The sequence below is a fragment of the Thamnophis elegans genome, chromosome 13 (assembly GCF_009769535.1).
Source record: "Thamnophis elegans isolate rThaEle1 chromosome 13, rThaEle1.pri, whole genome shotgun sequence".
In the NCBI taxonomy this organism is placed as follows: domain Eukaryota; kingdom Metazoa; phylum Chordata; class Lepidosauria; order Squamata; family Colubridae; genus Thamnophis; species Thamnophis elegans.
In genome coordinates this window covers 20,959,954-20,986,355 of record NC_045553.1, presented here as the reverse complement: position 1 = coordinate 20,986,355, position 26,402 = coordinate 20,959,954, and the positions used below count along the sequence as shown (strand labels likewise).

Below are 26,402 nucleotides of genomic sequence, written 5' to 3'. Positions count from 1 at the left end.
CCACTTCCAAAACTGAGGGCGAATGTTCCTCTTCTTTTAAAACTTGATAATAATCCCATGTCTCCAGCTGTGTCCAAAATTCCCACAGAAGGACTCCTTGACTACCTCGGGAGCCAAAGAACCGATCTCTGAGGCAGGCAGTCCAATGGAGATTGTGGAGCAAAGAAAAATTGAATCTCAGCTATTCCAGAAGAAAACGCTTTTCTTCTCTAAGAAGCAAGAAGCAGGTCAGGGACACCAAAGCTAAAGAGACTTATTTAAAAATTAAAAATTAAAAAAAGAAGGGGAGAGAGGGAAGAAAAGAGGAATGGAGGAAAGAAGAACTGAATTTGGACAAGGAAGAGTTTTGCTTTAGAGAGCGTCAATTGGAACACTAAAAGTTTGATTTTAACTATTTATCCAGAAGATTGTTTTGTGTTCCTGCTGTTTTGGTAAAATGCTAGTTTTTTCAGCCGGAAGTTGGCCTTGGGGTCCATAGAGGCTTGATAAGAAGGAATCTGCCAATTCAGCTTCTGAGAAAGGGGCCAGGACTTCAGCAGAGGCGCCTGGTGCAGCCAGGCGCTTCCGCCCACGAGTCATTCATGTCTACCGGGGACCGTTCTGCCATGAGGGGAGCTCTCAATTGCGGAAGGTGGCAAGCCCCAGCCCTGGTAAGAGTGGAGCCCGACCCACTTCAGCTTCTGAAGCAGGAGTAGATGCGGTGGCCGTCATCTTTCACATGCGCTATGGAGTGGAGAGTTGGCCCCGGACAGAAAGTCACAGAAGCCTTTGAAATGTGGATTGACAGGCGACTGTTACGTATCAGCTGGGTTGACAAAATCAGAAAGGAGGAGGGGATATACCGCCTGCGAAAGCCAAGGGAAATCACCAAAAGCATAGAAAAGAAAAAGTTAGAATATTTTGGACATGGGATACGACACCCAAAAAATACGGCCTCTTTCACTCTTTCCTCTTCAGGGAAAGATTGAAGGCAAAGGAGGTCCAGCAGGAGGAGAACGTCGTGGCTTCCAAATTTAAGTTTTGGACAAAACTCAGTGGCACTTTTTCATGTGGCTGTTGATAAAAATAGGATCATCAACTTGATCGCCAACGTACAATGATGAATGCGGGAGGAGGAGGAAGAAGAAGAAGAAGAGGAGGAGAGGAGGAAGAAGAAATGGGGAGGAGGAAGACGAGAAGGACGAGAGGAAGAGGAAGAAGAGAGGAGGAAGAGGAAAAGAAGAAGAGGAGGAGGTGGTGGTGGATGAAGACAAGGAAGAGGAAGAAGAGGAAGAAGAAGAAGAGGAGGAGGAGGAAGAGGAGAAGTTGGTGGTGGTGGTGGAGGAGGAGGAGGAGGAGGAGGAAGAAGAAGAAGAAGAGGAGGAGGAGGAGGAGGGGAAGAAGGTGGTGGTGTTGGTGGAGGAGGAGGAAGAAGAAGAGGAAAAGGAGGAGGAGGAGGAAGATCTTTCCCAAGCAGCTCTTCTGCTGTCGACACCAAAGTCAAAAGATTTGGAGAAAGCTACACAATCCTCCCTCAGTGCAACTTGATCTACCACCAGGACCCCAAGAGGCCGGGGAGGAGAGAGGCTGGGTCAGCCAAGACAAGGAGAAGGGTTTCAACTCAAACTTTCTGACCATTCATTTCAGGAAATTTGGCCAATATGATTCGGGGAATTTGTCTATACAGGGAGACCTTGACACACAACTGAGCCCAAATTTTCTGTCGCAAAGCAATACAGTTGTTAAGTGAGCTTGCTCTACTTTATGACCTTTTTATTGCCGTTGCTAAGGGAATCACTGCCACTATTGCAGCATCGCGGTTGTTAAGTGAATCTGGCTTCCCCATTGACTCTTCTTGTCGGAAGGACACAAGGATACATTTATGAAACCATCATAAATGTGAGCCAGTTGCCAAGGATCTGAATTTTAATCACGTAACCATGAGGATGCTGCAACAGACATAAGTGTGAAAAATGGTCATAATTCGTTTTTTTCATTGCTGTTGTAACTTTAAATAGTCACTAAATGAGGCATTTCCACATTTGCTTTATTAATTCATATCCACTCTTCCTTCTACTCCATAACTGCAGGCATAGAAGAGGATTCTGTGAAAATGATCCTAGTAGTTTACTTGCAAGAGGAGTGAAGAAAAAAAGCAAGATGGCAGCCACACAAACCCTGCCCCCTTTTAGGCGTGGCTCGGATCACATGTTCACACAGCTGCCATCTTGATTTTTTTTTAAAATCCATCCTACAGACCTTGCAGCTAATCTAGATTGGAGGGAGCAAGACGGAAAAACTTGGAAGATAAAACTGGAAAAGTATTTTACTGACTCCAAAGGATTTCAGGACAAAATCAGGCTGATCTCTGGACTGAAGGGCCAAATAACTGGTTAAATATTTTCCAATAATTAGCCAGTAAACACTCACTGATATCACCGGAGGTCAAATATTGTTGAGTGGTCAACTGAAGAACTGGCTTGCTGCCAACTTCACTTTCCAAACCAAAAAAGTGGCTTGAAGAAGATAACTTTCAAATGAGGCATTTGTTGTGCTTTGATTGTTGCCTTTGTTCAATAAATATTTTGCAACTTCAGAATGGCCTGGATTATCCTTGAGCGAAACCAAAACGACAGAAGGGTTTAATTGTTGCGTTGATCAAAATCTTCCCTAGCGCTTGTGTGAAATTATAACTTACAATCATTAACAAAAAAACAATCCCTCTTCCTCCCTAGAGTCATTTAACTAATTTGCTTTTGTCGTCAGCATAAATATTAACACTTCGGAGCACTAAATCCACTTCCTTTTGGTTTGGATAACGCTCCGAGCCTTCTCGATTCCCAGGATTCCCATAAAATAAACTCCCATTTAAGGCATCTTTCCACTTCGTCCCACGCCAAGAACGGGAGGAAGCAAAATCCAACAGATCGACTTTGTTTTCAATCACTTCTCCAGGACAGAAAAACAGAAAACATGTGCGAAGTGGAGCGGACACCCAGGCCTTCGCCAAGAATGAACAAACATTGGTGTCTCTTCACTCAGGAATTTGGGATTTGGAACCAGAAGAGGGTTTAACAAGTCCTTTTGGACTAAATCAAGAGTACTTCTTGCTCAAGTGTGTGTGTGTGTGTGTGTGTGTGTGTGTGTGTGTGTGTGTGTGTGTGTGTTTCAGCAGGCTAATTTAAAGGAGGTACCATTTCTATTGTCCTTCTGGCTAAATCAACTAAAATTTTGGCTCCTAGAGATTTACTATGGGATCGCAAACTAACTTGATGGCCCTTTTGATATCTAGCAATTTTCTGAGCCCATTGGGAGCCGCCAGGGATCCCATCTGGACTCCGCTGTGTGCAAACACTCTTCCTCCGCGATCAGCAATGGCTCAAGGCCCCAGTTCTATTACACTGCGAGCTATACAGAGCTTGTAGGTCTGCACATATTCTCCCCTTATTAGAGAGATTGCCAGGGAGGGCAGACCATTTTCATCTAGGCTTTCTCCTCCAGGACACTAACCCGGTTACCATGTATGCAGTGGCCAAGTTCTGCGCTGCTGCAATGTCCATAAGAAAAAATTGGCTACAGAAATATAGTACCATCTTGTACCAATTATCTGGACATACCTTTAACAATCTTTGGATCATTATGTTATTATCCACTTTTAATGTCAATACTTTTTAATTATATTTTAATGTTAGTATTTTTTAATATAGTGTAAAAACTAATGTGTATTGCTGGTCTTTGACCGTAATAAAGATTTTACTACTTACTACTACTGCTCAAGGCCCCATCCCATCCACGTGGCTGGTGGGGGGGGGGGGTTCTGGGAGTTGAAGTCCACAAGTCTTAAGGTTGGAGACCCCAGTTCTACTCAATTCCTCTCCCCCTTAGACCTAACAACGGGGACATGCAAACTGTTGGCATCCTTTGCTGCAACAGATGTAGGCAGAGGAGGCATTTCCTTAGGCAGCGGTTCAAAGCTTCCTGATTATTAGAAGGGCCTGTGAGTTAGATGTTGTTGAAACATCACACTTTTAAGGAAATACGTTAGAAGAGCAGCTGCCTGAATCAGCAGACATTCTCCCAATTCCAGAGGCCTTCGGGGTTTGGAAATAAATGTGCAAATCGGTTAAGGAACTATTAAAAATCGTCCCCAATCTGGAATCTTGCAGGTGTGCTGCATCTTAGTTGAAAATTCCCCATATTCAGTGCCGAAGATCTGATCTTCTCATTGATACTCTCATTATTCAGACACGGAGCAAGTTAATCATATCAAGAATGGTGAAATTCTAGAACATAACTTGGAGAAATGCAAGGTTGGAGTTCAGCTGCCCACAAAATGGAAAAGTTATAGAGGTAAAACTCCAGCAAAACAAACATTTCCAATTTTTATAATCAACTACTTTAAAGCAAAACCACAAGACGAAGCCTTAAGAAAAAAACAACAGCCAGCACAGGTAGTCCTCAACTTATGACCACAATTGAGGCCAGCATTTCTGTTATTAAGGGAAACATTTGTCAAGGGAGTTTTGCCCCATTTCATTACCTTTCTTGCCACTGTTGTTAAGTGAACCACTGCAGCTGATGGGTTAGTAATCCAGTTGTTAAGTGAATCTGGCTTCCCCATTGACTTTGTTTGGTTGCAAAAGGGGATCGCATGGCCCCCAAGACCCAGCGACCATCGTAAGTTTGAACCAGTTGCCAAGCATCTGAATTTTGATGGCAGGGATGCTTCAAAGATCATAATTTTGAAAAACGGCCATAAGTCCCATTGTTTGGCGCCATTGTACCTTTGAACAGTCACTAAACGAACCGTTGTAAGTCAAGAACTGCCTTCCTAGCATCACAAGAAAACGTATACTTCTGGATCAAAAATCAAGTGGAAATAGAACCAATGAGGAGGAAAATAAAGAGAGGATAGTTATTATCAAATGTGTTGCCTAACCTGCGTTTGCTTACAACTCCAACTCCGGTCATTTAACAACCCACAATCACAACAATCATTCACTTGGCTAACAGTCTAAGGAAGTCTAGTGCAATTTTAGGGAGGAAGGAAGGAAGGAGGGTCTTTACGCATTTCACCTGCAAGGGTCCTGCTGAGTTTGCTCCAGATGGTCCTTGCACCAACGGCGTGAACGTGGTGTGACTCCAAGAGGAAGTGACACCACCACATCTTACCCACTCAGGCAGACAGACAGGGCGAAAGGCGGCAACCCCTGCAGATGCCTGTCAGCCCAGCTTCCTCTTTTCACCTTCCTTCCCCCAACCCCCCCCCCTTCTTCCGGCTCCTAAGATCAGCAATCTTGACCAAGAGCAGAATGAGGGAAGGTCCAATCCTGGTTTCCAAGGCAAGCCAAGATCTCCCCCCTCCGGGGAGAAGAGAGATTCGGGCCCATCAGCCGAGGGAAGGAGACCCCTCCGCCTCCCCTCCACATCGCCCTTCCTGGTTGCTCAACTCTTTTCAACAAGCCCAGATGCTTTTTTTTTTTGAGCCCGCAAACCGAACGTCTGAACGCGTCCCTCGAAGGCGGAGTTCGCAAACCCGAGGGGAGAGATGGAAGGGGGGTACCCGGGTCGGTGGGTGGGAGGGTCGCGCTCCCACGACTCACATCCCCTCCCCCAAATTCTCATCCCCGATCTGGACCCAGACTTAGCGCTTCTCTGGGCTCCTGGGGAGGAAAGCGGGCAGGAGAAAGACCCCCGGGGCGCTAACCACCAAACCCTCCGCCCCTCGGAGGGCAAAAACCGGAGGTCTCCGGGTAGCAGGCGCTGGAAGTGGCCAGGGGGCTGTTGGGGCATCCTGGCCAGGCTCGGTGAGCGCAGCGCAACCTTGGGGATGCCGCGGGTCGGGCAGGCGGCGGGGGGGCTCAGGAGGTGCTTGGGGTCCCGGAGGGCTTCTAGCACCGTCTCCCCGCCCCCAGCCCCGCTTACCGGATCCGGGCGGCGATCCGCGATCCGCGGTCCTGCGCGGCCGGCGGGCGGTTCCGATCTAGCGGAGGATCGGTCCCCCCACAGCTCGCCCCTCCTCTCCTCCGCCCAGCCTGACAATAGCCGCGCCTCCCCCCGCTTCGGCCTCACTCATTGGCAGCGGCGGGGGCTGCCGCGGGGGGTGGTGGTCCCTGTTAAGGGAAGAGGGGGCGACCAGCTCACTCTCCCTCCTCCATCAGGGCAGCCCTCCCCAAGTCCGCCCTCTCCCCAAAGGCCTCTAGCCCTTTGGGAAGAAAGGCAGCTGGAAGGAGAGCGAAGGGACCCTTTGACTCCCACTCCCCACTCCCAGAAAGTGGCCTGCAACCCCTTCCCCCAATCTATTATTCAAGGTGTCATGGGGGGGCAGGGGGAGAACTGGTAGGCTGGCATCAGTATATCACAGAAGTGAGGAGACCCCCAGAATGCCCGTGCATGTGTGTGCCGGAAATCCGAAGACGTGCATGCCTGCTGATCGTCGGGATTCTGGCACAAGCATGTGCACCGGTCAGCTGGTCTTCACATGCGCTGGAGCACCAGAAACCTGAAGGCCAGCTGGCTGGCGCACACATGCCGCTTTCACACCATTTTTCAAGACATTTTTGGGGCATTATTCAGGCGCAAAAATCAGTCTGAAGGCTTGGTTTTTGGCCGTTTTTCAGGCTGTTTTCCAGTGCTCCGGCACCCATGGAGACCAGCACGCTGGAAACCAGAAGAACAGCTGGCAGAAGTGCATGTGCTCACAAACAGAGCTCAGCCTGCCAATCTGGCATTCGTACCATAGGTTCACCATCATACAGGTTTAGACATTAATAGCTGTGTGTTGCATTATTTTGAGGGGACAGCACATTGACAGAGTTATACAAGCTGTCTACTCACTACTTTACATTGTAGCCAAGTGTCATTTCTTCAGTGTTGTCCTATGAAATGGTATACTTAAATGGTTACAAAATGTGAGAGGGTGCACTCACTTCTGTGATATACTGGTAGACCTCTTTGTCCTTTGGCTAAAGACCTCCAGGCTTCACCCAGAACCCTGGGTGCCCCTTTCTCCCCCCCCCCATTCCCAGCAGTTTTGTTTTGGGGGAAGAAGTCCATGAGGCTTGATTGCTGGATCCTGCCTGGACCAGTCCTTGCGGTTCCCTTGGCAAGATTTGGGAGATGCGTTGCCATTGGCTGCCCTATGGCTGGAGAAAGAGGCTCAGAAAGGGGAGACACACAGACACAAACACAAACACACAGAGCAGTTCTCACCTTGTAAAGGCAAAGGTGGGAGATCTGTACTTTTGGACCTGTCTGATTCTGTTAAGGTAGCTGTGTGATCAGGGATCAGTAACTCCTTGTCTGATCCATCTCGGGAGGCCAATACTCAATTGTGCAAGACTGAAAGTTTAGCCACTTTTTACTCAATTACTCGAGCCAATTACAGCATTCAGGGCCATACAGTGCAACAGACGGATGGTTCTCTCTTAAATCTTAGATTTAAGATAGGTTGGCTCATAACACAGTAAGTTCTCGCCAATGCATCAAGGCTGCCTTCACCCTTGCTTGCCCCTCACCATTGATGTCACCATTTGCCTTGGAGGAGGGATCCCAGATACCCAGAAATGCCCACCTCCCAACAGTTTCAATTGGAGGCGCCAGGAATTGTTATAAAATCAAGATATGATTTGCTCATAATGGATTGGCTTTAATCCTTCAGCCTGCTTGTCTTTCTCCAATGATCCATTAGACACAAAAGGTCCATAAGGAGCTGCTGCTCCAACAGAACACAGTTCAAAATAGCCCCAAGGAGAAGATTTCTCTGCTCCTTTGTCTTCTCCGGGGTTCAAGCCTTGATGTGAATTTGGCACGTCTTGGAAACGGAGACGTGCAGTTTTGCAAAATGTCCAGAAACGATTCCCAGGCTCGCAGTCTGCTGTTAGTATCAAGTATCTAATTGCCTGCCACTAAAACCCCTTGCTTGTTTTTTTTGTTGGTTTCTGATTGTAATGAATTGTGCTTCTGCGCCAAATAATATTAAATATTCACATAACTCCCTCTGGGCAAGTTGCTTTTATTGTCACGATTTGCAAGGGGCGAACAAAATCATTGTGACTTCTGGAAGGCTGTCCTATGCTGTTCCTTAGGAAGTGTCCCCAAGCTTTGCATAATTTTTAGATGGACCTTCTCTGTGACAATCAGCATCTCCAAGAATGCCTCCATCACCACAATAACCAAATCCATGCGCCGGCTGCTGGTCATCCTCCTCTTTCCTTCCATCCTTCCCCACTTTGGAGCCTTCTCCACAGAGTTGGGTCTTCACCCAAGGTGTCCAAAGGTGGATGATATGAGCCTGACCATCTGGGCTTCTTTTAAGATATAAAATGGAGGAAGAGACAGTAAAAGAGACAATGGTGACCTGGGCCAGAAATTTTAACCATAGCATTGAGCTAGACCAATGGGACAAATTGTGGGAAAGAAACTATAGGTTTACGATGGCGGTAGCTTATAAGGAAACTTATATAAAATGTTTTACCGATGGCACTTACCACCAGCGAGATTGGCCAAGATGTTCCTAAACCTATCTCCCGAATGTTGGAGATACAAACATAAATCTGGAACGTTCTATCACATGTGTTGGGCATGCCCCCACGCCAGGAAATATTGGCTTGAAATTAAGGATTGGCTGGAAGGAATCATGGAACAGAGGATAGAATTGAAACCAGAACTATGTTTATTAGGTATACTAGACCCAAAGATGGACAAGAAATATCAAGGTATAACATTACGCATACCAACTGCTGCTAGGATCGCCTTTGCACAAAATTGGAAACAAAAAACTACCCACCCACCCCAGATGAAATAGTAATTAGGAAGATACTCAAATGTGCTGAAATGGACGGGATGACTATGGAGTTAAAAGAAAGAGTCGGACTATTATAAAATTTGGAGTAGACTGTACAAGTGGCTAGAGAATAGAAGCCAAAATGAGAAATAAAAGTTTTAAAAACTATTGATTATAATACGAAGAAAAATGTATGTACATAATATCAGAGTATATGTATTATAATATTCTACCACAATATAATTACCTTAGTATTAGAATAGTTAAAATCTATGAGAAGGCAATAATTGAAGAGTAAACTCAGTGTACTCAAGAATAAACTCAACACCAAAGTTCATAAGCATCAATCTTCCCCTCCAACTGACTTCTTCAAAATCATTTTGCTGTACCGCACACGTTTCTGAAGGTTTCTTTCACTCTATTAAACTTTTTTTCAGCTTTCTCAGTGATGTAACAAATCCTTCCATACATTAACGAAGTAACAAGACACTTGCTGTCAATACATCCTTTTTTTGCTTCTTTTAACAACTGTTTCTCACAATAGAATGCCCATGTCCCAAAGGTTCTTTTCAGGAGGCAACTGAACTTCCTGATTTTTTTTTTCCTTTGGAAGAAACTTCTTGGATGAGAAGCAAAACCTCTTCAAAAAAAAAAAAACCCCAAGAAAATCTAGATGCCTCCTGAAAAAAAGCACCTTTAGGACAACCCCTGACCTGGATGCTGGAGAATCTCTACAGACTTTTAGCTAAACAATTTGGGAAGAAGACCCTCGGAATGGTGTGGGAGTAGGAATGGATTTCCAGAGGAAAAATTGCAGACTACATGAACCATTTGCACCACTCAGGTGACTCTGAGGACAGAGATAAACCTCCAAGTGGCCTCAACGACCCTCTAAAAGGATGAAAATGACCAGCTGTCTGCAAGGAATATCAATCCTTCCATCCTCCACCTGGATGATTGGACTGGGAATCTCTACAGATATTTCCCATTGCTTTTCTAACCGACTGGCGGTTAGAAAAAAAATTCTCCCTTGGTTTTCCTGTCTTTGGTAAACACTCTACCACAATAAACAAATTCATTTATTTGTTTTAGGGCTCAGCATTTTATTTACGTATAACTTGTGTTTATTTTTCCTGTGAGACAAAACCACTGCAGTCTTTCATTCATTAATATTCCACTCCATATTCTTCCTGGCATGATATGGACTTAACTTTCAATGCCAATTATTACTCAGGTTCACAAATTCATAAAAGGAAGAGCAGCCCTCCAAACTGTGAACATACAGGAACCCCAAATTGTCAAGTTTCAACCATCAATGGCCTTTTATAAACTGGTCTCATTTAAAGTCAGCTGCTCATTGGAATTCGTGAGTCGTCCACTTAAAACTTCTTTTCTCCCGCAGAGTTAAACTGAGATTCTCATTCTAAAGATTCGCCATTTCTAGTCTAGACCAAAAGGAAGGGAGGGTGGCAATCAATCACCAGCCCTCAGGGCATGTCAGAGTGACCTTGGAAGAGTTGCCAGGCAAATTCTATCTCTGCTGTTGTGCTACTTTGCATTGTGGCATTCTGAAAATTGGCCTCGGTTACACCTAAGTTGTGGCTGGTGTTGCAACAACACTGGGGCTTAATGGAGAAAAGAGTCCCCCGGGGATTGGAAGCTGTTGCTAAAACTCAAGGCCGTGTGTGTGTGTGTGTGTGTGTGTGTGTGTGTGTGTCTGTCTGTCTGTCTGTCTGTTCTAATTCTCTTTGGAAGAGAGCAGGAAATGCAGGTGTAATAACTGGACATTTTTTGCAAGGTAATGTTGGAAGAAATGTCCATTGGGGTTCAGTTCCAAGAGGGGACACTGGAAACACAGAGGCTATTTGGAAAGATGGTTTAATGGTAGACAGGACCACATGAGTTTGAAGTCTGGTTAGCAGACCACATGGAGCGGAGAGTGAGTGTTATTTATACCTTCTCCTGGGCCTTGAATTTGAGCTGCCTGTTCCTGTGGCAAGGACATGTCACGTGCAAATCCTAGGACCTTCTCTGAGATAGGTGTGGCCAAACTGCACCGGTCAATGCAACGAAGGGGCCTGGTCGCGCCATGTGGTGAGTTTCACTGATACACAATACCACCATGTCCTGGAGGGTCACGTCCCAACCCCATCACCCTGGGTGATATCTACTGGGGGCAAGGAGTCGCCCCGTCCCCAACAGCATGCCCCTCCCCCTCTCATGTAGGGAAACACAACATCCTGCCCTCTCAGTATTTCCCCAAATACTTCATTCTTCCAAGAGGGGAGGGCGCCAACCCTCCTCAGTTACAAGTCTGGAAGAATTCCTGCTTCGGTCTCTTGCTTTCAATCTCCCCAAATTAGAAGGGTCCCTTCCGAGTTCCTTTTTGTGATTTCCTTCTCCTCCTCCAGGCTCAGATTGTATCATCCCTACATACCATTCATTACACGTGTATATGTGTATATGTTTTGTGAGTGCGTGTATATGTTTTCATAGATTTTCATGGGTGTAAGTATGCTGGTCTTGTTGTATTCGGGACTTTTCCCATGTAAAATTGAGATTGTCTTGGTAACGTTTCGGCGAGGTCTCACTCGCCATCTTCAGGCTGGATTTTGGGCTTAAAACATGGTCGGAGCTGCCGTCTTTCTATAAATTTTGGTGGGGGTGTATGGAGTGCAGTAAGTGGAATGATTGGTTGTGTGGTTGTATCATGATTGGTAGATTGGTGTTGATTGGTGCTGGCTGTGTGTCCATTGTTGTTTCATGTTGTAGCGGCCTGGGTGGTGGTGGTGGGTCGTTTGTTGACTAGGGCTGGTTTCCAGATGTCTGGTAAGCAGGAGGGGAGACTAGTATACATCTATTTAAAGCTATTTAGCTTTCATCAGCTAACCTCTAAGCCACAAGCTCTCCTCCCTTATCAGCTGAGCCAGGGGAATGATTAGATGTTTTGTCAAGGCACCTGGTATGCCCCAAATATGGGAGGGAGCATCTGCTTCCCTTTTGCCTTTCAGCTCCATCCTAGGAGCCTTCCAGGCAGAAAACCAGTTTGTATTGAATTTTTTGCTGATAAAGAAATGAAGGGAGACTAGTATGGATCTATTTCAAGCTATTTAGCTCTCACCAGCTAGCCATACCCTTAGCTGGGATTTAAACCTGGGCTATTTTACATGTTAGGCAGTTGTATTAACCTCTAAGCCACAAGCTCTCCTCTACTACTGGCAGTAGTGCCGGCTGAAAGCCACCCCTGCTACAAATACATTCAACGAGCAATGAGCAAAGGGAGATGGTGACACATCCTTCTCTAACTCTCTGCTCAAAACTGAACCATTCACCATTTGCTTAGTTAACATGCCGTTTACTCCTCACCTGCTTTGACTGCATCCTATACCTCTTCAATTCAATAGCAGCATTTTATGGCGCACACACCCCATTCGCTTTCCTATGCTTTCTCTAAATCAATCTGCCATACTTAGAGCTTTCAAAATTAAGGGAGAAAACACAAAACCTGAACTGTTTCACCCCCTGCTGGGCACCAAGTGGCACTGCATTTCCCAGGTTTGCTCTCCTAATTCTGCCAAATCTTCTTCCAGGTCAGCTTAAGCAACCAATCCCTCCGTAGTTTTTGCACTCAGTCTTGCCCCCTTTGCTTTTGAATGGGGAACAATAGCACCACACCTGTGAAAGGACTATGCCAAGCCCTCCCAAAAGTAATCTACAACCCATTTGCACCTTTTCCAATGATCTCATTCACACCTGCCGCCTGATCATTTTTCAACACTCTGCACAACATCCTTTCTGCCTTTCCATCGTTTCTCTGATGGGGGCAAAGGCTTAGAGGATTCCTCTCCTCTCAGCTCCACTCTTAAACACGCCATGCACACACCAGGCCCTCGTAAATCTCTCAAAAGCCCCTTCTGACATGGCCTCCTTTGTTTTCAATTCCACTTCCCTCGGCTGGAGGTTCCTTTTTTAAACATCTTCAGCCAGTTTCAGAACAATTTTTAAAACTTCCCATTAAAATTGTTCTGCATTCTCTCTGCCTTTAACTTTTAACACTTCTTTGCTCTCTTTGGTCACCTTGTTCGCAACTGTTTTCCTCATGATGCCCTTCATGCGATGTTCATCTCTTGCCCTCTTTTTTGGCAGTATTTCATCGCAGCCCTGCAAACATCATTCTTCTCACTCTGACCTACATCCTGCTCCATTCGTTCTCTTCAGAGATTCATCTTTCATCTAAATGTCTATGGAGATTCTCAGTCATCCAAGCCATGGTTGTCCCAAATGTGTTTTTTTCGACAGGCAACTGGACTTTTTTTTTGAAGATGTTTCACTTCTTGTCTAGGAAGCTTCTTCAACTCTGACTGGATGGTGTGGAATGGAAGGATTTATATTCCTTGCAGACAACTGGTCATTTGCATCCTTTTAGATACAACTGTTAACAGGACACAGGTAAATCTCCAAGTGGCCTCAAAGAACCTCTAAAAGGATGCATATCATAAGATGCTGAAAGGAGCATAACTCCTTCCCTTCCCCACCATCCAGTCAGAGCTGAAGAAGCTTCTTGGATGAGAAGTGAAATGTCTTCAAAGAAAAACCCAGAAAGTCCAGCTGCCTCCTGAAAAAAAGCACCTTTAGGACAATCTTTCATCTAATTCTTTTTTTTTCACACAGGATTTTACTTCCTACAATCCTACTATTTTTACCCATTTTTTCCACATCTTTATACACATTTTCTTCTGGATTGACTTTCACATTCTTGATTTCAATTCATACCCTGTTTCCCTGAAAATAAGACCTCCCCGGATAATAAGCCCAATTGGGCTTTTGAGTGCATGTGCTAAAATAAGCCACCCCCTGAAAATAAGCCCTCCCTGAAAATATGGCAACACAGCAGCAGCCATGAGGTGATCATGCTCGTCACCTCCTGCACCTCAAAAATAATAAGGCCACCCTGAAAATTTCACTTATTTGAGGGGGTCAAAAGAAAATAAGACCCTGTCATATTTTTGGGAAAACGCAGTAATTTAATTCATTATTTCAGACCTAAAGAAATACATTTCAATTCTTTTATTCATTAAGAACATTTGGTTAGATGCATGAATTCACCCATTCCATAAGAACAGACTACTTTGATATTCTATTCAAGCTAGCAGCTTTGGTCTAGGGCAGGAGTGTCAAACTCAATTTCATTGAGTGCCACATCAGGGCTGTGGTTGACCTCGGTGGGCTGGGGCTGGGTGTGGCTGACTGGGTGGGGGTGGCCAGTTTGACGCCACTTCCCAAACTGCTAGCATGTTTCCTCTTCGCATGCTGGTTTGCAGGGTGATTCCCCAGAACAGGGGTGTCAAACACAAGGACCGTGGGCTGGATCCGCCATGCAAACCAACATCCTATTTCCTGTTCACTATTCAACAATTCATGCAGACCTCAGACAGATGCTCCAGATGCAAAACACATAACGATCAAATGGAAGGACAGTGGGATGAGTGCCACTAATGCACTCAATTATTATGTGTAAATGTGCAGCCTAGAACGGAGTAAATGGGGGGGGGGGTTGAATTGGGTTGAATCGAAGTCATGCGTTTTCCAGATGAGGAAACTCGCATTTTGCACATGTTTAATTCAAGGTGATGGGAGGCATCATGAAAGTTGCACACACTCAAATCTCCACTGACCTAAAAAGGAAAGGATGAGTGGGTGAGCTGCTATTTCTCAGTTTCCCTGCAAAAACGCTCAGAAATCAACTATGCCAAGGCTTCCTGTGGGCCAAGATTTGCCCACAGGTAGGATATGGGTTTGCAAATTCAACTCTTTGTGTCCCATGCCTTTGTTGTTTTAATGGATTGACTTGTAGATTGTCATTGACGATTCGGGTTTGGTGAAAATCCATTGTGTGCCTGCTGAAATGTCAAAAGCCAGAGAAGCAGCTGGTCAGCACTTCCAAGTAGTTGTGCCCATAAAAAGAAGTTTATGGACTTCTTCCCCTGATTGTTACAGTGAAAGGAAAAATCCTACAGTCGTGATGGCGAACGTGTGGCACGCAGAGCCGTCTCTCCGAGCACAGGAGCCATCGGCCGTTGCTCTTCTGGGTTCCGGCGTGCCAGCCAGCTGAGGAATCGACCGTTGACTTACCTGAACAGTCCTTCTATGTGTGCTGCGAGGGGAATCCAAGCATGGGTTAACTTTGTCCATTAGCCTAGAGACTGAGTTATGCAAATGTTGACCACGCCTCCTCTGACTGGATGGGTCAGTTTTGTACGAAGTCAGCCGGTTAACGATGTGTAGCAATGTCAATGATGGCCGTAGCCAAACAAGTCTTAAAGTCATGTCCAGAGTAAAGTCAAGTCAGTAGTCAGATAAGGAATAGTCACGAGTCAGAGTCATGAGATAGCCCTGGCTAGCCGAAGCTGCGGGCGGGTTTGGATTCCCCCTGCAGCACACATAGAAGGACCGTTCAGGTAAGTCAATGGTCATTCTCCTGTGTGCTGCTTGGGGAATCCAAGCATGGGACATGCCAAAGCAATTAAGTATCAGGGCGGGAGCTAGGCTGGTCAGGGTGCTTCAGAGAAGAAATCACCCTTTGCAACACTCGCCGCCCAAAGGAAGCCTCAGCCGAGGCAAACACGTCAACCTTGTAATGTCGAATAAATGGTGATGGCGACGACCAGGTAGCAGCCCTGCAAATCTCCTCCACTGAGGCTTGTGTAGCCCAGGCCGCTGTGGTTGCTGCACTTCTGGTAGAATGAAGAGTAATGCGCCTGGGAACTGGTCGGGATTGGCTGTCATAAGCAAGAGCGATGCACGCCTTCAACCATTGGCCGATGGTATGGGAAGACACCTTCTGTCCCATGGATGATGGTTGAGAGGATACAAAAAGTGCTTCCTACTGTCTGAAGGACGCAGTGCACTTCACATAGCATTGAAGAGTCCTGCGCACATCCAGGTGGTGCCACTGGTGTTCCTGCAGATGGGAAGGGCGGGGGCAGAAATCCGGAAGGATGAGTTCCTGAGCCCTGTGGAATAACGTGTTGATTTTAGGTAGGAAAGCCGGGTCCAAACGAAGGACGACTCTGTTGGGATGGAATATGCAGAGGTCTGCTCGAACTGACAGCACTGCCAATTCAGACACCCTCCTGGCTGATGTAATAGCCACCAAAAACACAGTCTTAAGAATTAGCAACCAGAGGCTGATGGATGTGATAGGCTCGAATGGTGAGGCCATAAGAGCTCTGAGCACTAATGTCAAGTCCCAAGTAGGGTAACGATGCACGGTCTGAGGTCTAAGGTTAGCTGCACCTTTCAAAAAGGATTTGACCCCTGAGTGTTGAGACAATGAATGATCCTGGCCGCCCCCAATTACCGTGGCTAAGGCCGCAACCTGCCTGTGAAGTGTGTTGGGTGCTAAACCCTTGTCAAGTCCCGTTTGTAAAAAGTCCAAGACTTGGGGCACTGAAGCCTGGAGAGGGTCAGCCCCGGTGCGGCGGCATCACCTGCAGAAGGCCTGCCAGGTGGCCTCGTATATACGAGTAGTAGATGGATGATGGGCCGCTTGAATAGTGTCAATGACCTTACTTGAGTAGCGTAGTCCGGTTAGAATAGCCCGCTCACGTGCCAAGCGGCTAACTGTAGCACCTGGGGGTTCGGGTGGATGAGAGCTCCCTGGTTGAGCTGCATCTGGTCGTCCGGAATCCTCCATGGATGTGAGATCGACAGATGCACGAGGTCTGCATACCAGGGACGCCGGGACCACATTGGAGCCACCAACAGGACCTCCACTTGCTCTGTCAGGATCTTTTGGGTGACCAGCAGGAGGATCGGTAGAGGTGGGAAGGCGTAAAGGAGGCCGGCCGGCCACGGGCTGCGCAAGGCATCCACTCTCTCCGCCCCGGGTGTCACGTACCTGGTGTAAAATTGCGGTAGTTGCGTGTTGTGAGGCTGTGCGAACAGGTCCACCTCGGAATGGCCAAACTGGCGAGAGAGCTCCTGGAAGAGATTGGGGTGGAGCTGCCACTCTGCTTGGTCCACCGTGGCTCTGCTCAGCCAGTCCGCCTGCGTGTTGGAATCGCCCGATATGTGTTCCGCCCGAAGTGACAACAGCCTGTTCTCCGTCCAGTGATGTAGTTTCTCTGCCTCCAGCATCAGGGCCCTGGAGTGGGTGCGCCCTTGGTGGCCACATTGTCAGTCAAGACCAATATGTGGTTGTGATATACAATGAACTGGAACTCTTTGAGGGCTAGCCGGATGGCCTGGAGCTCCAGCCAATTGATGCTGTTGCTCAGCTCTTGGCTCAACCAGCAACCCTGTGTGACTCGGTCCAGGGCATGGGACCCCCACCCAAATAGACTGGCATCCGTCGTAACCTGAATGTGGTCCGGTTCCTTGAATGGGCACCCTTTGAGGAGTTTGGAGGATGTCCACCACCGGAAGGACCTGAGAGGTTTGGGTGGGAGCCAAACCTTGATCTGGGAATAGCTGGTGTGTGCCCTCTGAAAGGGGAGCAGGAACCATTGCAGTGGGCATGCATGGAATCTGGCCCAGGAAACAATGTTTATACAGGAAATCATTTTCCCAAGTAGTTGGGAAAGAGTAGCCAATGGTAAGAGTCTCTGAGATAATACCTGAGTTGCCAGGTGTTGAATGCTCTGTCGCCTCTCCAGGGACAGGGAGACCTCGCATGTGACGGAATTGATGATGGTCCCCAGGTGTAGCAACGACATGGTCGGCTGCAGGTGACTCTTGGGGAGGTTCAGGACGAACCTGTGTCTCTGCAGTGAGTCCATTGTTACCTGTAGATCCCATAGGGCCTGGTCCTGAGATGGAGACAAAACCAAGATGTCATCTAGATAACAATTCACTCTCACTGGGACCAAGCAAAGCGACACTGCCACAACCGCCAGGAGTTTTGGTAAAAGTTCAAGGGGCCGATGACAGGCCGAAGGGCAAGGCCCGGTATTGAAAGTGCCGCCCCGCGAAATGAAAGCGTAGAAACCTCCGATGTGCCGGATGGATGGACACGTGGAGGTACGCCTCCTTGATGTCAACTGATGTCATCATGTCGCCCTGGCGGATGGATGCCAAGATGCTTTTTAGGGATTGCATCTTGAACCTTTGATACTTGATGTACAGGTTGAATCTTCTCAAATCTAGAATGGCCCGCCATCCCCCCGAGTTCTTGGGCACTAGGAATAAGATTGAATAAAACCCTAGTCCTTCCTGGCCCTTTGGAACCTGCTCTATGGCTTTGATGGAGATAAGATGTTGTATTTCGGTGTCCATGAGACCCCTTTTCATCGAATATCTGGGACAGGACACTGGATGAACCGCCTCGGGGGAATGGAGAGAAATTCTAGAGTGAAGCCCAGCCTCACGACTTGAAAGGCCCAGGCGTCAGACGTGGTCTCCGCCCACTGATGAGTGAAGGCCAGGAGACACCCGCCCATGGGATCTTCCCCTTGGGAGTCACCGGTACCTCCAAAAGGACCAGTTGCCAGCCCCACGAAATGGCCTTGTTCTGGGATTGTGCCTGGTTCTGCTGGCGGCCCCTATCCCTAGCCCCCGTGCGGTCCTGACCATGGTCCTGCAGCTGGGTAAAGGCCCTGTTGTAGTGGGGAACGTAGGGAGTGGCGGTGAATCCAGAATCATCAGCCCGAAAGGCTGGCGCCTACTGTAAGGCTGCTGTCTCCTATTGGCGCGCCCACCAGTGGAGGGGAGGACCTTGTCTTTATCCCTTGTCTCTATGAGAATTGGGTCGAGCACAGAACCAAACAATGCCCCACCTTTGAAGGGTGTGGAAGCAAGGCGCCACTTGGATTTAACATCGGCCTGCCAATGGCGAAGCCATAGCAGATGCCGGGATGCCACATTGGATACCACAGCCCGGGAGGCAAATTTTGCTGCATTATGAGTGGCATCTGCCGAGAATTCCAGGGCTGCCATCAGTTTGGTAACGTCTTGGTGAAGACATACGTCATCAGGGGCAAGCCTATCCTGCAACTGCCTGGGCCAGACCAAGGAAGTTCTATTAAAGAAGGACGCTGCAGTAGCAGCACGTAGGGCCCAGGCCGCAGCCTGATGGGTCTTACAAATGACTGTTTCAGCCTTACGGTCCTCGGCCTTCAGACCCTCAGAAATTTCTGATGGGATTAGTGCTGGGGAAGCTAGAGCAGCCACGGGTGGATCCACAGTTGGGAATTGCAGAATGCTCTCTAGTTCCGGAGTGGAAGTGTACAATTTCCTGTCCCCATTGCTGGGTGGGGCAACCGCAGTCGGTTGATCCCATTGTTTTTGGACAAGATCTAGAAAAAGCTTGGGGGAGGGAATAACCTCCTGCAGTGAAACTTGCTCAGCGAAAAGGCGTTCAGTTGCATCCAAGCCAACTGCAGTGCTATCCTTAGAGGCCGTCTCACACATGTGAGTGGTAGTCTTAGCTTTATATAATAAAGACTTAAACAGTGTGGGGCGAAATAATCCAGAAGAATTAGGTTGATCGAAGATCAAACCTTCATCATCAGAGAAATCCTTGTCTATCACCTCCCCTTCTTCCACCAAGGCCGAATCCTCACTATAGACTGAGGGGAGAGATGAGGGGGGGGGGGGGCTGCCTGGAGGTCTGAGAGAGCCACCAGCAGGGCCTGGGGATTAGACCCACCCTGGGCGCTGGGGGCTCCAGGAGCCTGAGTTCTACGATGCAGCTCAGCATCCACACCCCTGGATATCGCTGCAGAAATCATCTGGTAGAGATCCGGGGGAAGGCCTAGATCCTGGCCTTCCACAGGCCTCAGGCCTGCAGCAGTAGGGGTAAAGGTGGCAGAAGGCCCAGCACATGGGATTGCATGGGCTGAGGCCGCATCAGCCTTCAAAAGGACCGGAGGAAACTGGGGCCCCAACGTCCCCTCCCCAGAATCAGAAGCTTGGGACAGGGGAAGATCCGGTGACCAGCCTTGATTCCCTGCTGGATGCAGTGTGGGGGCTGGTGAAACATATTGAGGGAGTAACACCGGGGGTGAATTGCTACCCTCCCCAGCAGCCTTAGTTGCTGCCTTGGGCTTTTCTTTTTGCCTGTGGGCCCTATCCAGAGCTCCGGATGTGTCCCTAGGCCTTTGACTGGGAGCCCTGGAGGCAGCCCTGCCGGGCCTCGAGCTAACCCCCGCCTGGGCAGGGGGATGGGAATCGGTAGAGTGCTCTACAATACCTACTGAGGTGGATTGGTCAGCCATTCTACAGTAAAAATTGAAAAAACTCAACCGCACTGTATCACAGGTTTTTAGTAGCAACGGAAGTGGGCCGCGTGGCAAGCAGGAGCTGCGCAAAAAAGACCCTCTAAGTCAGCCAAGCCGAAGTGAGGGAAGTGGGAGGACCGATGACGCAGTTGCTCCTTTGGGCGCAAAATACTCGCAACGCCCTCTTTTGGCTGCCTTCAAGCGCATGCGCGAACAAACGGTCCCAAAATGGCGACTGCAACTGAGGCGCAAAATTTGAATATGGCTGCAGACGACAACGCCGCTCTCAGGCTCTCCGCTCTGTGGATGCCTTCAGCAGGACCCTTGCTCTCCACGAACGAGCAGCGGGCAGTCAATTAGCCGGAAAACAGTACGCCACGCAAGGTGAGTTGTTTCCAAGGCAGGCAGCGCGGGCAGAGAAACCAGCCCAAGGCGCGAACGGTAGGGACAGCAACGGCGGCGAAGCAATCTCACACCAGCAACTGCGGTTGCTGAGCTCTCATTGCAATAGCTCCCAAGAGCCTGTAAATACCTGGCCCGGGCACAGTAAGAGCTCTGGAAGGTCTGGGCAGGCAGCGAACTGCCGCCTCTCCCTTTAATCCTGCAATAACTTTTTTGAATCGCTTCCAGCAACTCGTTGAATCCAAGAATAGGTAGAATTTTGTCAATTAGTCTGGAGAAAATTGGTATATGTCTCTTCTGGCTGGACTGAGTTAAAAAACTGACCCCTCCAGTCAGAGGAAGCGTGGTCAACATTTGCATAACTCAGTCTCTAGGCTAATGGACAAAGTTAACCCATGCTTGGATTCCCCAAGCAGCACACAGGAGAATAAGCCTTTCTTCTTTTTTTCTTTGGACTTACAATCAGTTAGCTTGATTTATTTTAGTGGGCTTTTTAAGCTGCAGGGCTTATATTCCTCACCCTTTCCCACCCTCATTGTTTGCCTCTTTTCAATTTTCTTTTATGCAGAATTCAATTTTGGCTGGGCAGAAAGTGCAATAAAATGCAAAGTACCGAGTTCACAAGCATGGTTTATTTAGCTGAACCATCACGGTTAAATTACCACATGACCTGTGAAAGGCCATGAATGTTCATACTGCCACATAAAGAATACTCCGGGCAAACTCACCCTATACTTCCAGTAGGAATTCAAGGTGACTCGCTCCAATTGCTTTCGGGGGCACTCAATTTAGGATCGTTCCTAAAGGCCGAGAAATTCTGTTTTAAGCTCAGCGTGTTCAACAGACTCAATGCTTCTCTGTATTGTAAATCTAACGGAATTGAGGCTGCGGATCCAAAGCAGTTGAGACGTGGGCATTGGCGGTGTTTCACAGGTGCAGATAGAAATTCAGCTCCGATAAGACTGGTCTTCTTCCAAGATAATTCTCCAGATTTGATGGCAGCTGCAAAATTTCAGAATATCCTGATCATTTGGGTAGTTAGTATGAAATTCTGGGAAGAAAGGCCCAACCCATGGAGAGAGTGCCATGTTGGGAAGGCAACTGGAATGGCTACGTCCTCTAGATGTACAGTAGCTGTCCAAGGTACTGCAGTCCGAAGGAATCTGGAAGGAGATGATGTTTATTCGGAGGAAATATTTTTGGAAAATACCCAGGTTTGGAGCTCCTTTTTTTTAAATATTTGTGACCTTCAACTCGCAGAATTTCTTAGCCGGCAGGGTGTCGGAGGAATTCTGGAAGTCCACAAGTCAAATTTGGAGACCTTCAGCATAGATCATGGCAAACCATCCCTGCCTTGGACTGCCCAATAAATGGCATTGTTGTAAGCATGTACAACTCAAGGATGACCTACTTTAAAAAATACAGACATTTGCCACACTCGATGCAGCCGAGACAAAGAGTCGATTCACACACTTCATCACGTTATCTGCTGCTTTTGCCTTAATGCATTATGTCAATCCAGCCAACTGTGGTTTATTCGATACACAGCCATGTTGTAGCACTGCGGTACTGCTAAAAATATTTCTATATTGACATAAAATATTTATATTTATACATAGTACCAGCTGTCTTATCTTTTGCTCAAGGAAAAAACAATTTGCTTTTCAAATCTCTTGCGAAGGAGGAACTTTTACATTTTTTTTAATAGATCGGGAGTACAAGTGCAGACAACGTCTCTTTTGCAGCCCTCTGTGTTGTCAATACTGGGTGGATCTAAAATGTTAAGGCTTGTTGGCATTTTTTTTCTCAGCAGTTTTGAGACAAGGCAGCATCTGGTTGACTCCAGTCTTGAATTTTGTCTATTTGCAAAATGATCACCACAATCCAGGTACAAAGTTGCATCTATGTCGACTTTTATTTATACCGAACAGCTTTTAAAAATACAGAATAAAATAGCTTTTATCTACTATTATTCACAACATCTGGTCCAAGTATTACATACTTTTTTAAATATTGTAACGTTTAATAAAGCAATCATTAGGGGGAAAAAACAGAACAAAACCCATAAAAATCTCAGTAATAAGGACTACACATCTCAAAGGAAAAAACCCACCTGGTATTTAACCTGAGTTTGTGTAGCTAAGGTCATTCACAGAAAACTCATGAAGAGAGAGAGAGAGAGAGAGATTCCCACAGTCTAAAAAACAGTTAAGAGTTTGTTACAGCAAAAGTTGTTATGAACAGGGGTGGGTGGGGGAATGCACTCTAGTTTAAATCAGCAGCAAGGTGGTTGACTACATGAAGAGATGCCGGACAATACACAAGGTCATTCAGTTTTTCGGCTACCCTATAGGTAGGGGTGACTAAATCACAGCCACAATGAAATCATAACCAACCAGGATTGCTTTGGGTATTGCTGGAGATGAATTCTCAATGCTTCAAAGCAGGCCACATGGCAATGGCCAAGACCGATGGGCAGAAAGGAAAATACTGGCTAGAACGTGGTGGCCTCTTCACAGAGCAAAGGACCAAGGGATTGAACTGCAAAAGACAAATCCACCAGGTTCTCTGGAGCAGGGTCTCCAACCTTGTCAACTTTAAGCCCGGAGGTCTTCAACTCCCAGAATTCCCCAGCCAGCAAAGCTGGCTTGGAGTTGAACTCCTCCAGGATTAAAGTTGAGATGGCTGGGGCATTCTGGGAGTTGAAGTCCTCCAGGCTTGAAGTTGAGCTGGCTGGGGCATTCTGGGAGTTGAAGTCCTCCAGGCTTAAAGTGGCCAAGGTTGGAGACCTTGCTCTAGATAGGCAAGAGGCCCCATTAAAAGAAAAACCAACCCTCCATTTTCTAGAGGGAATGACTCCTAAGACCACCTTCTGATGGTTTTGAACAACGGTTATGTAGTCCAAGAAGGCCACCGGGGGGGTGGGGTGGGGGGGACCCACACTAACAAAACAAGAAGCTCCTTTTGCGCTGGCTTATCTCACGCACACACACCCCAAGTTGAATCGTGTCACTTCAGAATGCAGACGCACATTGAATGGCAAGCGATGGTTATCCGCTTTACAGCTAAAAGTTGGGGGACGGTCCCCCATAACTTTGGGGTGTACTTCACCAGGCCTTGGAGTTTTGTTTCCCAAGTCTTTGGATTTTCCTTCCAAAATGGATTGGGGCCTAAGAAGCAATTTTATTGAATTACAGAAAGCGAATATTGATAGGAACGCTTTTGATTTTGATTTAATTCTTTTCTCCCCTGTCATTTTTGGAAGGGCTCTGGGGAGCTGGGGACAAACCTGACACAGTACAGTTACTCCAGAAGTTTCTAAGTTTGGCTGAGCTTCCTGCAGATCACCATTAGGGTGTGGAAAGCTCTTGAGGACCAAGAATGCTTCCTGGTAAAAAGTCTTGGGAGAAGTAAGAGTTACCTCTGGAGATACTCACTCTCTGGGAGATCCTCCTAGCTGTTTAAAAATATGTTCAGGATGAACCAAATTCACACCCAGATACAAACAGCCTAGCCACCATTTCCAGGACTGCTGCTTCAAGAGAGTACATTAATACAAAATGTTGTTTTTTAGCAGGTAAGATGGGTCAGTTTCTACCAATGATCTAAGCCAGCATTTCTCAGAGTCTCCAAGACTTCAACTCCCAGATTTCCCCAGCTGATAAGCAGGACATCAAAGTTCACAAATCCTGAAATTGCTGGGGTTGAGAAACGCTAATGTAAAGCAGGGGCCTCAACCTTGTCAACTTGAAGACTTGTGGACTTCAACTGCCAGAACTCTTAAGAATTAAAGTCTACAAGTTTTAAAGTTGCCAAGGTTGGAGGCCCCTAAATGACCAATTTCTGCTCTGCTCCCATTTCTTCCCCCTAGGAATGTAACCCACAGGGTGAGGATTGGACTGGAAGCAAAGGAGAGCTCAGAAACAATGAAAAATGCCAAGGCCAGGAGAACCTGGGGTTGCCCAACATTTCAGCTGCCACACGGGAAACAGCCTGACATTTATCCCAGCATTAGAGAGGTGACAGAAGCTTAAAGAGGGGTCTAAGCCCACAGCACAATGCCGATCTTGTGTTTTGGTCTATCTAACTGCTTCATCTTTGCATCTGCTCAACATTTTTTTAAATTATTACTCAACAGCATTGGCACAAGACATCTGGATACTTGAGGCGGATCCATTGGGCTGTGTTCCTCACACAAGCCCCCCTGACTCAGTGAGAGCTGAGCTCACTCGCTTGGAGTTCAAAACCCTTGCTTTGTGTGCCTGAACCAGCTCTGTGCTCCAAAGTATGTGGTGCAAGTCTTCTCCAGGAGGGAATGACCAAGAAACCTCTTCTTTGAAGGACTCTGTGTAAACAACGGGTAAATAAAGTATACACAATTGCTAGCAATTTGTCAACGAAATAAATTCATCACATGACACTGTCATGACAATCATATATATATATATATATATCACTCCCACCCAGGAAGTCAGGTAGTTATTATCCTAGGTGGAAATGTCACTTGTTGGATATTGGGTTTTTTTCCTTTTTTTTAAGTTTACGGAAAGAAAAATACTGCAATGTTCATGTACAAAGTTGTCACATTGAAAGTCAGTATTAAACAGTGTAAAACCAACTGTAAATTTAAAAACCTTTTTTCCCCTGATACAGATTATACTGATCAATACGTTTTTGTTATCCATGGATAAAATGAGCAATTAAATATAAATTTAAGAGGCATCATTTTTATAAAACACATTTAAACATCTTTTTTTTCTTCAAAATACTTAATTTAACAAAAAAGTCATGATACTTTACTTTAAAAACAAAGTTTTTCAAATTATTTTGTTCTGAATATTTTGTCTTTATATCTTCAACGTGACATAGTGTTCCTTAATATTTCTTTTAATTCAAATGAAATAAATTTCCCCTTCCCTTAGATATTTCTCTGTACACAACATTCTCTCACTCTGACGGCCGAAAGCCAGATAGCTATGCACAAAGACACAATTCAACGTGTCTTGCTTTTACTTTTTTTCAGCAAAAATACATAGACGCATCCCCCCCATCCCCATCCCCCGCTCCCACCTCCCACCCCTCATTCCAAGGAATACCCACTGATTTCAGGCTCTCTGCTAAGGAAACAGATTTAGGCGTTCCTGTTCTTGATGCTCACATTTTACTCAGGACACAGCACTTAAAAGCCCACCGAGAAGCAGCTCAAATCCATGTTGGTTTTTATCAACCAACAGATGAGAAGATGCAGGGAAAACAGTCCCTTCCCTGGCTAAGATTCCTGCTGCCGTTGCCACTTTCCACTTCTAGCCACCGACTCTGCAATTCAGCTACCAACTCTTCCCCAAAAGAGCTTAATTTAAAATAATAAATCAATCAAACCAAGCTTCTGAGGATTTTTTTTTTTGTTCCTACAGCTGCAGAAATGCTGAACCTCCTGGGAATCTGGAATCTCAGCGGCTTCAATATGATCACCACGGAGCCCTTCCAAATCTTATGTGGAAAGTGCCACGGCAGATGGACAGGGCCACTTCCTGGCTACCTTCCTAGGGTAAATAGGATGCCTTCTTACAGTAAAACCAGCTATTCAGGTGAGCCTAATGTCACAATTGCATCGTCTAGCAAATCAGATTAAATCACTATCCATGTTGCACATCCCAAGCATTTCACTCGCCTCACAGTCCTGCCGACGCAGCTACTACAACTGCATTAGTTAAGATTAAGCGACCCTTTCTAGGCATCAGCCCTGCAGTCTCAGGAAAGCAAGGCCTTGTGTTTTTTTTAAGAGGAGGAATCAATCGGATGGGAGTTTCTTCCTTCCTTGCTTGCTTCTGTGTGATGTACAAATAGGCACTCAAGGTCATCATTACATCAGATTGGAATCCGATAAACTAAGGTTTGCACTGGGCCAGAGTTGTTATACTGCAGTGCTCAAAATAAACGTCTCACCAGTGGTAGCTGCCTGTTTTAATTACTAGGAGCTTTTACTCCTGGATAAGCTGGTGGAAACAAATCTGCAA

The 26,402-nt window shown here is 46.7% G+C and overlaps 1 protein-coding gene across 3 annotated transcripts in view; it reads right to left on the bottom strand.

The window, feature by feature from the left end:
- The window catches only part of RASSF2 (Ras association domain family member 2), a 43,483-nt gene extending 37,506 nt beyond the window's left edge, over nucleotides 1–5,977 (bottom strand). For 2 of the 3 annotated variants that reach the window (XM_032229698.1, XM_032229701.1), the window contains exon 1: nucleotides 5,056–5,147. The gene's annotated coding sequence lies outside the window, so the exon portion shown is untranslated. Of the gene's footprint in view, nucleotides 1–5,055; nucleotides 5,148–5,904 lie in introns of those variants that run through there. The other variant, XM_032229699.1, reaches the window with a different exon arrangement.
- Between the last annotated feature and the right edge of the window lie 20,425 nt (nucleotides 5,978–26,402).